Source organism: Lissotriton helveticus, assembly GCF_964261635.1.
Source record: "Lissotriton helveticus chromosome 1_1 unlocalized genomic scaffold, aLisHel1.1 SUPER_1_unloc_38, whole genome shotgun sequence".
Lineage (NCBI taxonomy): Eukaryota > Metazoa > Chordata > Amphibia > Caudata > Salamandridae > Lissotriton > Lissotriton helveticus.
Window position 1 is genome coordinate 988,793 of NW_027611679.1, and position 14,822 is coordinate 1,003,614.

At 46.0% G+C, this 14,822-nt stretch overlaps 1 protein-coding gene across 1 annotated transcript in view; it reads left to right on the forward strand.

Annotated features, from left to right (window-relative positions):
* Window positions 1-14,822, forward strand: part of LOC144805981 (uncharacterized) — a 955,295-nt gene that overhangs the window by 906,885 nt on the left and 33,588 nt on the right. Inside the window, 1 exon segment of the mRNA XM_078672442.1 lies at window positions 351-420. The gene's annotated coding sequence lies outside the window, so the exon portion shown is untranslated.

Here is a 14,822-nt window from a genome sequence, read left to right on the forward strand (position 1 = left end):
TGTGCTTCAATGATAATAGAAGCAGATAAAAGTAATTAGCAAAATAAGCACATTGAACAAAATCAATAGTTCCACCATCTTTCTAAAACAATGTACATATGCAAGCATAGAACAACTGTATGTAGCGTTTTCCTACTATGCTTTCCTGTGTGTGTGTGTCTGTGTGTGTCTGTTGGTCTCTGTGTTTCTGTCTCCCATTCCCTGTAGGGAAAGTATGTAGCTCCACGTTCTAGAAGAGTCGGTCAAGAAGGAGCACACTGCATTGAATAATTTCTTGGTATGCACTTTTTATTAATATTACAGGAAATCACAATGATTGATTGTCTATTTTATGTTCTTCTTTCCCACAGGGTCCTTCTCTTCAGTCCCTTAGGTGAGCCTCGGCCGCCGTCGTCTCTCGGACAGAAGGTAAAGACTCAGGTAAGTGTTTTTGCTTTATGGTTTAGTCAAGGGAGGATGTGAGGGATAAATAATTGCTGCATATATGTGAAGGGAGGGGGTTGGAGCAACCAAAAGAAGAAGAGTAGCCGATGATTTCTGCTCTTGTCTTTCTTTTCTGTCTCACATATTTCCTTTTTCCTGGGTCCCTTTCACCCCTCAGCCTCCCCTCCCGTCCCTCTCTTACTTAGCCCCTTTCCAAAAGCCGCTTAGACGCCCACGCACCTGTAAGAGCCACGTCCCTTCGGGCCATGGCGTGGTGACTCCGTGTCCTTCAGTGAGGTCTGGTCTTCTGGTTCGGCTTTCCCTCCTCCGCCAGGTTCAGGTGTTCCACTCGCCGACAAGCTGTGACCTCCCCTGGGCTCCGGTTCTCTCTCTCAGAAGGCTGTTAGGTCTTCTCCGTCTTTCAGGTCTTCCCCCGCTGGTTTTTCTGCCTCGCGTTCCCGTGCTGTGTGTAGCTGGACCATCTATTGACCAACCTGAAGCGCTCTCCGCCCCCACCTTCTTGAAGCGTGTATCCTCTGATGTCAGTCCTCAGCTCCGGCTTAAGGGGCCACCTGCCAATTCCCCTCTCTCCACTTCTTGATAACAGCAAAGAGGACAACTGGTAAAAGGGGACTGTGAATATCGGAGGGGAGAAATATATGGAGGGATGGCATGGCACTCCTTATCCTCTATCCCATCGTCTACCACAGGGGCTACCTGACACACCTCACCCCCAGATGTTTCCCTTTTGTGGAAATGAGGGATGCGCAAAAGAAAGTCACTATTGCTGTTATCAGACCCTTTTCTATGACGGACCTCAAATGAGTAGTCAATGCCATCTCGTCGAATGGTGAAGAGGTGTGGTGCAGCGGCCAGGGCAGCTGACTTCGGAGCACAGGGTTCACGGATCGATCCCGGGCTCTGGCGGCAGCTCCGCTCAGCACTATGAGACTCTTGGCAATAGTTGACTTAATTGCCATGACGGCCCCCATCGCCTTGAGACTCGTAAGGGTGAGTAGTTTGCGCTTTACACATACAGTTTTATTTTTATTTTTATTTACAGTAGGGTTGCAAAGCCAACAAGCACATGCTATAGGTCTCGCATTAGGAAAGTTTGACCTATTTGTATTTTAAATGACAAATGTTTTATTTATGTGTTGGTTTTGAAAAAAGCAAAATTAATAGCTTTGTCATTTACAATGCTAATAGTTATAACTTTCGCAAATGTGACACCTATAGCATTTGTAATGCAATATATGTTGTATTTACGTGACTTAGATGTATTGATATTACAAATAACAATGCCTTTTAATTTTTTTGAATAATTAATACTTAAATAAAAGTTATTGTAATTTATAATGGCAGTAGCTTAAACGTTTGTAAAAACCTTTTGTGAAGATTATGTTCAGTGTATTTTATTGTGACGAAAATTCAAGAACAGAAGTGAAATATTAACATATTTTTGTGACATTTGTAATAAAGCTTGAAACATTGATAGAACATATTTGAACCAGTTGCTGTTGAATGGTTGCACAGATTGAACCTGTGGTGGTGCTGAGAGATGTTATGGTGGCGACGAGTGATGCTGTGGCGTTCAGTGATGCTGTGGTAGCGCATAATGATGTTGTGGTGCCCCTGAGTGATGCTGTGGTGGTGCTGGGTGATGCTGTGGTGATGCGATAGATAGATAAAGTGAGTGCGATAGATAGAGTGAGGGCGATAGATAGAGGCAGGGCGATAGAGGGAGGGTAATAGAGGGACGGCAATAGATAGATGGATAGAGTGGGCAATAGATAAAGTGAGGGCGCTAGATAGACAGAGTGAGGACGATAGATAGATAGACAGATAGAGTGAGGGCGATCGATAGATAGATAGATAGATAGAGTGATGGCAATAGATAGTGAGTGTGATAGATAGACAGATAGAGTGATAGAGAAATAGATAGATAGAGAAATAGATAAATAGATAGAGGGAGGGTGATAGAGGGCTTCAGTTAGAGTGAGGGCGATAGATTGATAGAGTGAGGGCGATAGAGTGAGGGCAATGGATAGACTGAGGGCGATAGATAGAGTGAGGGCGATAGATAGATAGATAGATAGAGAGATAGATAGAGGGCGTTAGATAGAGTAAGGGCGATAGATTGATAGCGTGAGGGCAATAGATAGACTGAGGGCGATAGATAGAGTGAGGGCGATAGATAGAGTGAGGACTATAGATAGATAGAGTGAGGGAGATAGATAGATAGAGTAATTATGTGGCGTGTAATTATGTGGCACTGAGTGGTATTTGGAGTGTATGTTGCGCTGAGCGCAGTGTAAATATGTAGCATATAATTATGTGGTACTGAGTGGTATCATGAGGAGGGTATGTTGTATTTAGTAAAGTGTAATTGTGTGGCGTGTAATCATGTGGCACTGAGTGGTATTGTTTAGGGTGTATGTTGCATTGTTATTATTTAGCATATAATTATGTGGCACTGAGTGGTATTGTGTGGAGTGTATGTTGCATTCATTAGAGTGTAGTTATGTGGCATGTAATTATGTGGCACTGAGTGGTATCTGGAGTATATGTTGCATTGAGTGCAGTGTAAATATGTGGCGTGTAATTATGTGGCACTGAGTGGTATTGCGTTGAGCGTAGTATAAAAATGTAGCATATACATATGTGGCACTGAGTGGTATTTTGAGGGTATGTTGCATTGAGTGCAGTGTAATTATGTGGCATGGAAGTATATGGCACTAAGTGGTATTTGGAGTATATGTTGTGTTGAGCGCAGTGTAATTATGTAGCATATAATTATGTGGCACTGAGTGGTATTTGGAGTGTATGTTGTATTTAGTAGAGTGTAATTGTGTGGTGTGTAATTATGTGGCACTAGGTGGTATTGTTTGGAGTGTATGTTGCATTGTAATTATGTAGCATATAATTATGTGGCACTGAGTGGTATTGTGTGGTGTGTGTGTTGCATTTATTAAAGTTTAATTATGTGGCATGTAATTATGTGGCACTGAGTGGTACTTGGAGTATATGTTGCATTGAGTGCAGTGTAATTATGTGGCGTGTAATTATGTGGCACTGAGTGGTATTTGGAGTGTATGTTGCATTGAGTGCAGTGTAATTATGTGGCGTGTAATTATGTGGCACTGAGTGGTATTTGGAGTGTATGTTGCATTGAGTAGAGTGTAATTCTGTTGCGTGTAAGTATGTGGTACTGAGTGATATTATGATGAGTGTATGTTGTATTCAGTAGAGTGTAATTGTGTGGCGTGTAATTATGTGGCACTGAGTTGTATTGTTTGTAGTGTATGTTGTATTGAGTGCAGTCTGATTATGTAGCTTATAATTATGTGGCATAGAGTGGTATTGTGTGGAGTGTGTGTTGCATTCAGTAGAGTGTGATTATGTGGTGTGTAATTATGTGGCACTGAGTGGTATTTGGAGTGTATGTTGCACTGAGTGCAGTGTAATTATGTTGCATATAACTATGTGGTACTGAGTGGTATTTGGAGTGTATGTTGCATTGAGTGCAGTGTAATTATGTGGTGTGTAATTATGTGGCACTGAATGGTATTTGGAGTGTATGTTGCATTGAGTGCAGTGTAATTATGTGACAGTGAGTGGTATTTGGAGTGTATGTTGCATTGAGTGCAGTGTAATTATGTTGCATTGAGTGCAGTGTAATTATGTGGTGTGTAATTATGTGGCACTGAGTGGTATTTGGAGTGTATGTTGCATTGAGTGCAGTGTAATTATGTGGCATGTAAATATGTGGCACTGAGTGGTATTTGGAGTGTATGTTGCATTGAGTGCAGTGTAATTATGTGGCACTGAGTGGTATATGGAGTGTATGTTGCGTTGAGCGCAGTGTAATTATGTAGCATACAATTATGTGGCACTGAGTGGTATTGTCTGGAGTGTATGTTGTATTCAGTAGAGTGTAATTAGAGTGTAATTATGTGTCACTGAGTGGTATTGTGTGGAGTGTGTGTTGCATTCAGTAGAGTGTAATTATGTGGCACTGAGTGATATTTGGAGTGTATGTTGCATTGAGTGCAGCCACTATGTGGCGCTGAGTGATATTTGGAGTGTATGTTGCATTGAGTGCAGTGTAATTATGTGGCGTTGTAGGAGAGTAGGGTCTGCTTTCCTAGGGTCACCCCAGATTTTTGCTTTTGCTTCACTGGTTTTCGACATAATGTGGCTGTGGGCCTGCTAATCAGACCCACAGCCTTCTGTTCTCTCTCTAAATTCACATCCATGTACTTTAGGTACATACCCAATTGGACATTGGTTCACCTTATCAGCCCCTGTACAGTAGGTACCCAGGGCATAGGTGTATCCAAGGCCTACCAGGGGCTGCAGCATATCTTTTGCCACCCCTGGCTGGCTACCCAAACTGACACAACTGGCTGATCACTCAGCTGGGGCAAGGTCGTGTAATCACCCCTTGCTTAGATATAGTATACCTATATCTAAACCTATATCTACACATATATATACCTATAAGTCACTCCTATGGCAGGCCTTAACAATCCTGGAGGCAGAGTGCTTGGTTTTATGTGAGATGGTGCTCTAGCATGAGCTGAGCCTGTCTGCAGCTGTCGGGACCAGCTCCCTTAGCTGTTCCGGGATATTGCCGTACCATATACTCTTAAGTGCATTATAATCCTCGCGGTTACTTGCTAACTTTGGTTTGGCTTTATCAAAACCTGTCGTGTAAGGTGTCATACGCTTTGGAGTACTACCCCCTCGCCAGTCCTGGCGACGGGGGTATGATTCCACCCTTCTAGAGGGAGAAGACATGTTACTTTGCTTAAACGCGGTTAAATCTAACCAAAGCCCCAGCATCACAAAATGGATGCTGCTGCCACTGACACGAGTATGGCCCCCTGCTGCTGACCGAAACTCCGGTAGGGGAGGCCTGGACAATAAATATCCTGTCACAGGGAGGTGTTACATCACCCCAGACAGGAGATAGTGGATTGTAGCAGGGAGGGTTGAATGAAACTAGACACTGCCTGGGGAGCACAAGGCTTCCCATGCATAGTCCAGTTCAAACCGGTGCTGGGACACTCCAGTCCCAGCTCTGGCGCGAAACTGGACAAAGGGAAAGGGGTGTAACCACCCCCTTCCTGGGTTCCACCCATAGGAGGGACCTAGCCGGTAATCCAGCCCCTTGATTGAGAATAAAGGTAGGAGCTGTGCCCAGGAGCATTAGATTATCCTGAACGAAACTTTGATACAGAACTCTTGACCCTTCGACATCCCACTCGACGTGGAAGACTGAAGAATCTCCCTTGTGGTCAAGGAGTGACCACCCTGTGCAAACAGGCACCATCCAGCGCCCAACGGTTTGCTTTGTTGCAGTTCCCGCCGGAACTCGAGCAACAGAGATCGACAAGACCCAGCTTCCCTGACTTCTAACAGCTCGATCCACAGTCCCAGCGAATCTGAGACCCGTGGAGGCGACGTGAAGCGTGGAGCCGGCCATCTTGGAAAGACTGCGAAGTGCTGACCGTGCAGCTCCTGAGGCACCCTCAAAGCTGTACATTGGGGTTTGAGAAGCCCCTGCCCGAGCAGCTTGTGCACCGAAGATCTCCCCTCCACACTGCTCGAGTGCTGCGTGGGGCCCTTTTGCATTTTTCTGCTCGACGCTTTGGTCCGGTCGCTTGCCCGTTGGCTAGTGGCCCCAGAACCGACGAACCTTGAAATTTACACTGCTAGTCTGGTTGCTCCAGACTTGCCCTCGCTCCCCTAAAAAAGAGCCACCGCTTTGGCCTTCCTGGTCCGAGTAAGAAGCGATCTTCGAATCCTGCGTGGGTTGCATTTGCCAAGGTCTGTTTGCTCCGATCCGGAAGCCGACACCGCCGACAGCGAGAGCCTTCGTGGGACAGCTCGTGCTCCACTCCTGGTCATCGTCGATGCCCCAGAGTCCACGTGGCAGCGGAGTCAAGCTTCACGACAACCACCTGATTGCGCCCGACATCGCCTGGTTCCTTCCTGGTTCCATCCTAGTGACCCAGACTCTGTCCCCTCTGCTTTCAGGTACTCTACATCTTCGATCCACCCTTGGATCCAACCGGACACTTCTCTCCTGGCCGCCTGCAGCATCTTCATCTCCAGGCTCCATAGATCTACACGACGAAATCCGACACACTTTGGCACCTATGCACCCGCTTCCTGTGGGTGAGGTAACGAACTAACACCGGTGCTCCTGTAGTGGTTTACACCTCTAGTATCCTAGTTTAAAGTGTGGTAATTCTATTCCAGTCGGAAGACTTCCAAAACAGTAACTCTTTAACTTTTACGCGCCATTGACTTTGCATTGGTGCATGCGTGTGCTTTAGGCACTGCACCCGTGTCCCGCGGGCCTCTCCCGACTTCATCACTGCTAGTCCCGATTAGTATCAGCGATTCACAACGCCCTAGGCCTTACCATTGTTCGAGAGGTGGTACTTATACCACTATTTTAGTATATGGTTTGAGTGGCCACCGGGCCTATCCAAGATTGTGCAACTTTTGAATGTTTAACTGTGCTTTTGTTTAAACGCTTGTGCCTCTGCACTCATAAAGAGTACAGAGGATTATTCTAGTAATAAATACATATATTTTTATAATATATAACTTGTGTGGTGTCCTTTCATTTGATATTACAAGATTGCATATGGTATAACAGCTGGCTTCACATGCCCTCTTGAGTTTAGCCTAAAACTGCTTAGTCCATGCTACCCCTAGGATAGCTTGTCTATAAGGTTGACTTTACAACCACCACCATAAGGGATTGTTTGGACTGATACAAGGTGCCCACAGAATTGTGGACATCATACATCAGGCCAACTTCTCACAGGCGTGTAATTGTGTGGCACTGACTGGTATTTGAAGTGTATGTTGCATTGAGGGTGCATAGTGTGTGAGGGTGCAGAGTGTGTGAGGGTGCAGAGTGTGAGGGTGCAGTGTGTGTCCTAAAGTAGTGTGAGGGCGCAATGTGCGTGGCCTAAAGTAGTGTGAGGGTGCAGTGTGTGTGGCCTGAAGTAGTATGAGGGTGCAGTGCGCTTGGCCTAATGTAGTGTGAGGGCGCAGTGCGCATGGCCTAAAGTAGTGTGAGGGCGCAGTGTGTGTGGCCTAAAGTAGGGCGAGTGTGCAGTGTGTGTGAGGGTGCAGTGTGTGTGAGGGTGCAGAGTGTGTGAGGGTGCAGAGTGTGTGAGGGTGCAGAGTGTGTGAGGGAGCAGAGTGTGTGAGGGTGCAGAGTGTGTGACGGTGCAGTATGTGTGACCTAAAGTAGTGTGAGGGTGCAGTGTGTGTGGCCTAAAGTACTTTGAGGGCGCAGTGTGTGTGACCTAAAGTAGTGTGAGGGCGCAGTGTGCGTGGCCTAAAATAGTGTGAGGGTGCAGTGTGCGTGGATTAAAGTAGTGTGAGGGCGCAGTGTGCGTAGCCTAATGTAGTGTGAGGGCGCAGTGTGTGTGGCCTAAAGTAGTGTGAGGGTGCAGTGTGCGTGGATTAATGTAGTGTGAGGGCGCAGTGTGCATGGCCTAATGTAGTGTGAGGGCGCAGTGTGTGTGGCCTAAAGTAGTGTGAGGGTGCAGCGTGTGAGGGCACAGTGTGTGTTGCCTAAAGTAGTGTGAGGGCTCAATGTGTCTGGCCTAAAGTAGTGTGAGTGCGCAGTGTGTGATTGCGCAGTGTGTGATTGCGCAGTGTGTGTGGCCTAAAGTAGTTTGAGGGCGCAGTGTGTGTGGCCTAAAGTAGTGTGAGGGCACAGTGTGTGTGGCCTAAAGTAGTGTGAGGGTGCAGTATGCGTGGCCTAAAGTAGTGTGAGGGCGCAGTGTGCGTGGCCTAAAGTTGTTTGAGGTCGCAGTGTGCGTGGCCTAAAGTGAGGGCGCAGTGTGCGTGGCCTAAAGTAGTGTGAGGGTGCAGAGTGTGTGAGGGTGGAGTGTGTGTGAGGGTGCAGAGTGTGTGAGGGCGCAGTGTGTGTGGCCTAAAGTAGTGTGAGGGCTCAGTGTGTCTGGCTAAAAGTAGTGTGAGGGCTCAGTGTGTCTGGCTAAAAGTAGTGTGAGTGCGCAGTGTGTGAGTGCTTAGTCTTTGAGTGCGCAGTGTGTGATTGCGCAGTGTGTGAATGCGCAATGTGTGTGGCCTCAAGTAGTGTGAGAGCACAGTGTGTGAGTGCGCAGTGTGCGAGTACGCAGTATGAGAGTGTGCAGTGTGTGAGTGCGCAGTGTGTCTAAGTGTCAGTATAATGTACATGATGCTCATGTAAATTACTCCAGTGCCTTCAGTTACACAAGTGAGGGCGCAGGACATGGCTGAAGCAGGGGGCTGAGTAAAACGAAGCATGGAAAAGAAGGTGGTGGGTTTAAAAAAAAAAACATGGTGGCAAGCAGGTCAGGGGCTAATGGGTTAACACAACAAATGCATGCCTAAGGTAGAGCTGCGAGGCGTTGCCTCGGGTCAAAAGCAGCTGGGGCGTTGTGTGTAAACAACAAGCTCTGGCATTGCACGGAGGGGAGCGGATTCCTTTGAAGTGTAAACCAGCATGAGTGCAGAGAGAGGCTCACAGGCTGCCAAATGGTCTGCAATGTGCACGCGCTCGCACACATGCATTGTAGGCAATCCGCCTAGAAAAGCCCTTGGGTGCATTTTTTATATCCCCTACACAATATCTTGCCAACAAGCATTGCTAAAGGATGCTGGGGTTATTCCCTTTGTTACGACTCATCCACAAGAGGGGGACGTGATCAGTATACAGGACAAAAGGAGATCCCTCCAGATAATAGTGTAATATTTCTTCTCCCTTGGAAATAATTTATGGCTGATTAAGAGGACAGGGCGCTCAAGGCCTTCTTCTGTTTGTTGGGAAAGAACGCCCCCAGACCTACTTCCGAGGCATCTGTTTGTGGGATAAAGGGTTCCCTGAAGTTGGGTAAAATAAGGATAGGGCTGGACGTTAAGGCTCGCTTGAGCTCGCGGAAATGCCTTTCTGGCTGCTTGTGGGGGATTTACCAGGTCTTTGTTCCTTTTCTCTTTCTTCAGTAGGTCGGTTAGTGGTGCTGCTATTTCAGAATAATTGGATATAAACTGGCGGTGGAAGCCTAGTAAGCCATAAAAGGGATCTAATGCCTTTTTTAGTGGTAGGGAAGGGGGTGTCTAAGTTCTCACTTTCTCTTGTTGGGGAGCGATAGCCCATCCCCCAGTACAGTAAACTTGTATAAGCCATTAGGGGTGCTAAAGGTGTTTTTTTCTTGGTCTTCCTGTTTAAGTGGTACCTGCCAATAGCCGTTTGTAAGATCGACTGCGGTTATATATTGGGTTTCGCCTAATTTCTCAATTAGCTCATCAACTCTTGGTAATGGGTATGAGTCAAATTTCGAGATGGCATTGACTGCTTGGAAGTCTATACAAAAACGGATGGAAACATCCGGTTTCTGAACTATGACCATGGGGCAGGACCAGTTACTGCTGGAAGGTTTTATGACTCCTAGTTGTAACATGCTCTCTATTTCGGCAGCAACTGCGTGCCGCCTACCGGCTTGTTTTCTGTAGGGGCATTGTTTTATTACTTTGTTTGGTGGGGTAACAATTACATACTCGACTATTGTTGTTTTTCCCGGGAGATCAGAAAAAATGGAGGAGAAGGACTCTGGAGGGCCTGAAGAGACACTTTTTGTTCTTCTGTTAGATGTTCGTTTATGGGCAATTGAATCACTGTTGAATGAATGGGTTTTGAGTCGGACAACACGTAATGGGTGTCTTTGGGGAGGGGTCCCAATCATTTCTTTAGCAGATTTATGTGGTATATCTGGGTTTTAGTTAAGGAAAGGCAAAACCGGTAAGTAGTGAGGCCTATCCTTTCAACAACTTCAAATGGTCCCTTCCATTCTGCCCGTTTATGGGGTATAGAGGAAGGTAGGAGTAGGAGCACACAGTCATGGACCTGTAACTGTTGACACTGCTTTCCTTTAAGTAAGGGATCTGCTGGCTTCTTTGAGCTTTTTCTAGATTGTCGTGAGCAAAATCTCACAGTTTCTGTATGCGTTTTCTTAGGCTTTGGGTGTATTCTAGAAGGTTTTGTGGGTCTTCTTGTTTCTCTTGTTCCCACACTTCTCTTGTCATTTCTAGCAAGGTTTGTGGCTGTCTCCCGTAAAGATATTCAAAGGGAGAACAACCCAAGCTTCTCTAAACCTGGCTTCTAATACCAAAGAGGGCAAGGGGCAACAACATGTCCCATTCTTTCCCTTCTGTGGTTAGCATTTTCTTCATGGTTTGCTCTAAGGTGGCATTATATCGCTCGCACAGACCACCTCTCTGAGGGTGATAGGCCGATGTTCCTATTTAGGTAATATTCAAGGATTTACAGACTTGTTTCATTAAACGTGAAACAAAGGGGGTTCCCTGGTCAGTCAAAATCTCTCAGGGAAATCCTACCCTCGAAAACCTTTCTAGTATTTTTTCACTGATAATTTTGGTGCTTGGTGTTCATAGGGGAAATGCTTCTAGGTATCGAGTTGCGTAATCGACAATAACCAGTATATAGATATATCCTTTTTTGATATTGGCAGAGGACCACTAAATCCATACTTATCCTCTAAAAAGGGTTATTGACGATTGGTAGAGGTTGTAAGAGGTTCTTGGTAGAGAGGGTTTATAGGGGTTCTTCTTCTGACATATTTCACACTCCCTGCAGTATTTATCTACATTGGCGAATATCCCTGGCCAATACAAATATCTCAACACAGACTGGGTTGTTTTTGAAGGCCCACTGTGACCTGCTAGAAGGTATGAATGTGCAAAAAATTATATTTGATCGCGAAATCTCTGGGGAACCACTAACTGTGGGGTAACGTCTTGTTTTCCTATCCGGTATAGTAAATTGTTTTTGATGATGAATAAGGGGAATGAGGACGGTATCACTGGGTTCTTCCCTTGTTGCCAGGCATTCTGAAGGGTGGGGTCTTGAAATTGAGCATACTGAAACGACCGGTCCAAAAGCCAGGGGGCTTGTGTGAGCAGCGTACCGGGGGTATAGAAGTCTTCCTCAGTGTGCATTTGAGCAACAAGATGAATACTGGATTGTCTGTGCCCAAAATGAGTTGTTCAGGTAGGTTGTCCAATACTCCCACCCTAACCAGTAGAGTACTGACATTGGATAACTTGATGGGGATTTCGGCTACTGAATATGTTCTGATGTCTCCATGAACGCAGTAGATGGGTGTCTTTTTCTCCGGGCAGATCTGAATGTCTTTCACCAGTGTGCTCTGTATGACGGACTGTCTACAACCCGAATCCAATAAGGATGTCGTGTTTTTTCCATTGAGTGTAAGACTTGCGTCGAAGCCAGAACCCATTTCTTCTGTACATAGGATGGTTTTGGGTATACAACTGACATCCATCGATTATCCGTCTACTTCTTTTGGGGACAGGTCCTGACTATATGGCCTCACTCCCCACACTCGTGTTTTCTCCGCCTCGCGTTCCCGTGCTGCGTGTAGCTGGACCAACTACTGCCCAACCCTACGTCCTCTCCGCCCCCACCTTCTTGAAGCATGTGTCCTCTGACATCCATCCTCACCTCTGGCTTAAATGGGTCGCCTTCCGATTCCCCTCTCCTCTCTCTCCACTTCTTGCTGACAGCAAAGCGGCCAACTGGTAAAAGGGGACTGTGATTATAGGAGGGGAGAAATATATGAAGGTATGGCATGGCACTCCTTATCCTCTATCCCATTGTCTGCTACAGGTGCTACCTGACACCCGTCTTGCTCACAGGTTGGACATCCCTCCTCGCAGAGTGATTGGCAAGCAGCTGGGTTAAGGTTTTGGCATGGAGTGACCTTGCAATGATAGCAAGTGCTCCTCTGCCCCAACCCAGAAATGCTCGTTTATTTATTGCAAAAAGCATTCTTGTTCCCAGGCCAAGACCTTAGTCAGGCTGCCCTTGTTCATGATCTATTGATGCTGCTTCGCCTCAGGGACGAATAACAAACCGTCACATCTGCACAATGTATGTTCAGATCTTATGAGTTGGTCAAGGTGTAGAGATAGTGGTCTTAGCGATATCCTGTTTGGCCACCATGATGGCAGTACCCAGGAGGAGCTTGTCTGCCCAGGGTCCGTCTAGGCCGTCCATAACCCCCAGGAGTAGATTCAGGGGCTTGTGTGGCACCTCCCAGCCCAGGATGCCCGTAAGCTCAGATTCCAATGCTTCCCAGTATGGGGTAAGAGGCGGACTCGTCCACACCAAATGGTAAAAGTCAGCCTGTTCCAACCCACAACGTGTACATGCTGGGGTGGCTATTAGGCCTGCCCAATGAAGACGACCGGGAGCGCGATATGCTCCACGAATGTAGTACAGCTGGACCAGGTGAAGCTTGGCTGAGGTAGTAATGGTTTTAGGAGCCATCAAGGCATCCCGCCAGTCCTCGTCTACCAGCGAACCCAACTAGGCCTCCCACTGGTGTCTGAGCAAGTCAAGTGTTGGACTTGTTAGGGAGCAATATATCCTTGATACCCCCTTTTCCCTAGATTCCCCATCATAATCTGTGCTTCCATTGGGCTGAATTCGAGAAGTGATGTGCCTACTTATCTTTATTTTGACCTGTGGTTTGTTACATTTTCTTGTTTACCTTATCTGAAAAATCCACATCTACGAGCCATTTAATTTAAAAGTGAGTCAAGCCCTATAATGCATCCGTTCTACTTCCGTCACAACCATCCCTTCCTGGTGTAATACTGAACCGTCTTGGGGCAGGCAGAAATAGACGGTCCCACGTAAGCAGAGGGGGGTCATGATGATAGACTAGAGCGTTAAAACGCGTTGGGCTTCATAGAAAGACTGCCAAGATGTTTCATTTCGAGGTCAAGGTTGGAAATCGAATTCAGAACCCATAAAGCGCCTCTCACTTGTTGCCACAGCCTTACACCGCAACAGTAGTTGTCCATGTTGTAAGAATGTAGTGTAGTTCCTATTTTCCCAATAGGCTCTGCGCATTGGAATAACATAAACAGCAGTGTAGACATAGGACTGAGGTCATCTAGGTCTCTACTGACTATATTAGACTTAATTAGTTTTGCCAGCTAGCTCAGAGGTCACTGGAAACTTTCTCGAATGAACAGGAAGGAGTGAACTTCCCTGATTTGACAAGAAGGGATTCAGTTTCTGACAACCGCATAAACATGACAACTTTGCTCCCTCAGAATAAAGAGTATATCTCTAGAGTCGTGTGAAAACAATTGACAGCTATGTCACTCAGTCAATCGTGCATACTTAGTTTCACCAGAGTGCAGAGAAGAGAGAGACGGGCGTTTTCAATAAAAAGGTGTTATTTTATTGAGCAGTCTTCTTTCTCATGCAAGAGAAATGAATTGCCACAATTGCAATACTTATTATAAAGTAAAGTGCGTACAGTAAATGGAGTATTATAAAATAATACTGTAAAAGCATTGATATGGTTTCTTAGCCATATGATACTTTAAAATGGATAAAATATATACATACATAAAAACATTGACTAACAGACTCAACTGGTGCTTCTAAGATACGCCTACCCCAGTGTACCTGACCTAAGCCTAATACGTGGGAAGGAGTAAGTAAGTAAGTAGCAGTTTTAAGTTAAAGTTAGTTTTTTTTGCCAAGGATTGGAATCAAGATTTCTCTCTAAGGTTTTAATCAGCTCCGTACCTTGGTTATAGAATGAAGGAGGTCTTGTAACTCGCTTCTCAGGACTCAATCTCCCAGCAACCCGCGAGGGTAACTTGAGAACACCGGAGCTGGATTTCTCGGCGTGAGAAAAGGCAGCTTCTCCATTGCGTCAAAAAGGGAGGGGCGGCTTCCTTCGGCTCTGGCAACAGCTGGGCTCTCTGACAAGTAGAACGTCGCTCTGCTCCCCACCACTGTGTGTTTGCTTAAGGCAACGTTGGTATATTTATACCTGAAAGGTGCCGGGTTTGATGTAAGGTTGGACATAAGACGTCACTAAGAGCTAACAGTTCTTTCTGGACTCCAGGAGTTCTTGTGCAAATCAAAACAAAAGCAGGGGTTTTTACCCGGGCTGCTGGATGCTTGGTTTGTTTAAAGAACGCATTGTGCTTTCTAGGAGTCTATGGGAGTAGCCTTGCCGTGCTTTGGACTGCATGGGCTATTACTAAATATGGATATGATTCTTATGCCTTTATAAGGATATTATTTATTATAACCACATAAGGGCATGAATCGGGAATATCGAATTAGGGTCCTAGATAGAAATACAACAAGAAATGTTGGATACTATTTCATCTCAGGTAGACTGAAAACTCTTATGAGTAGCAACCTTCAAAAAAGAGCAACAGCTTTGAAGGAGCTCCTGGTACATGTTGTCTTGAATTGTAAAACTCACTAGGTGGTACGTTAACTTTGTCAACATACAACCTGACAG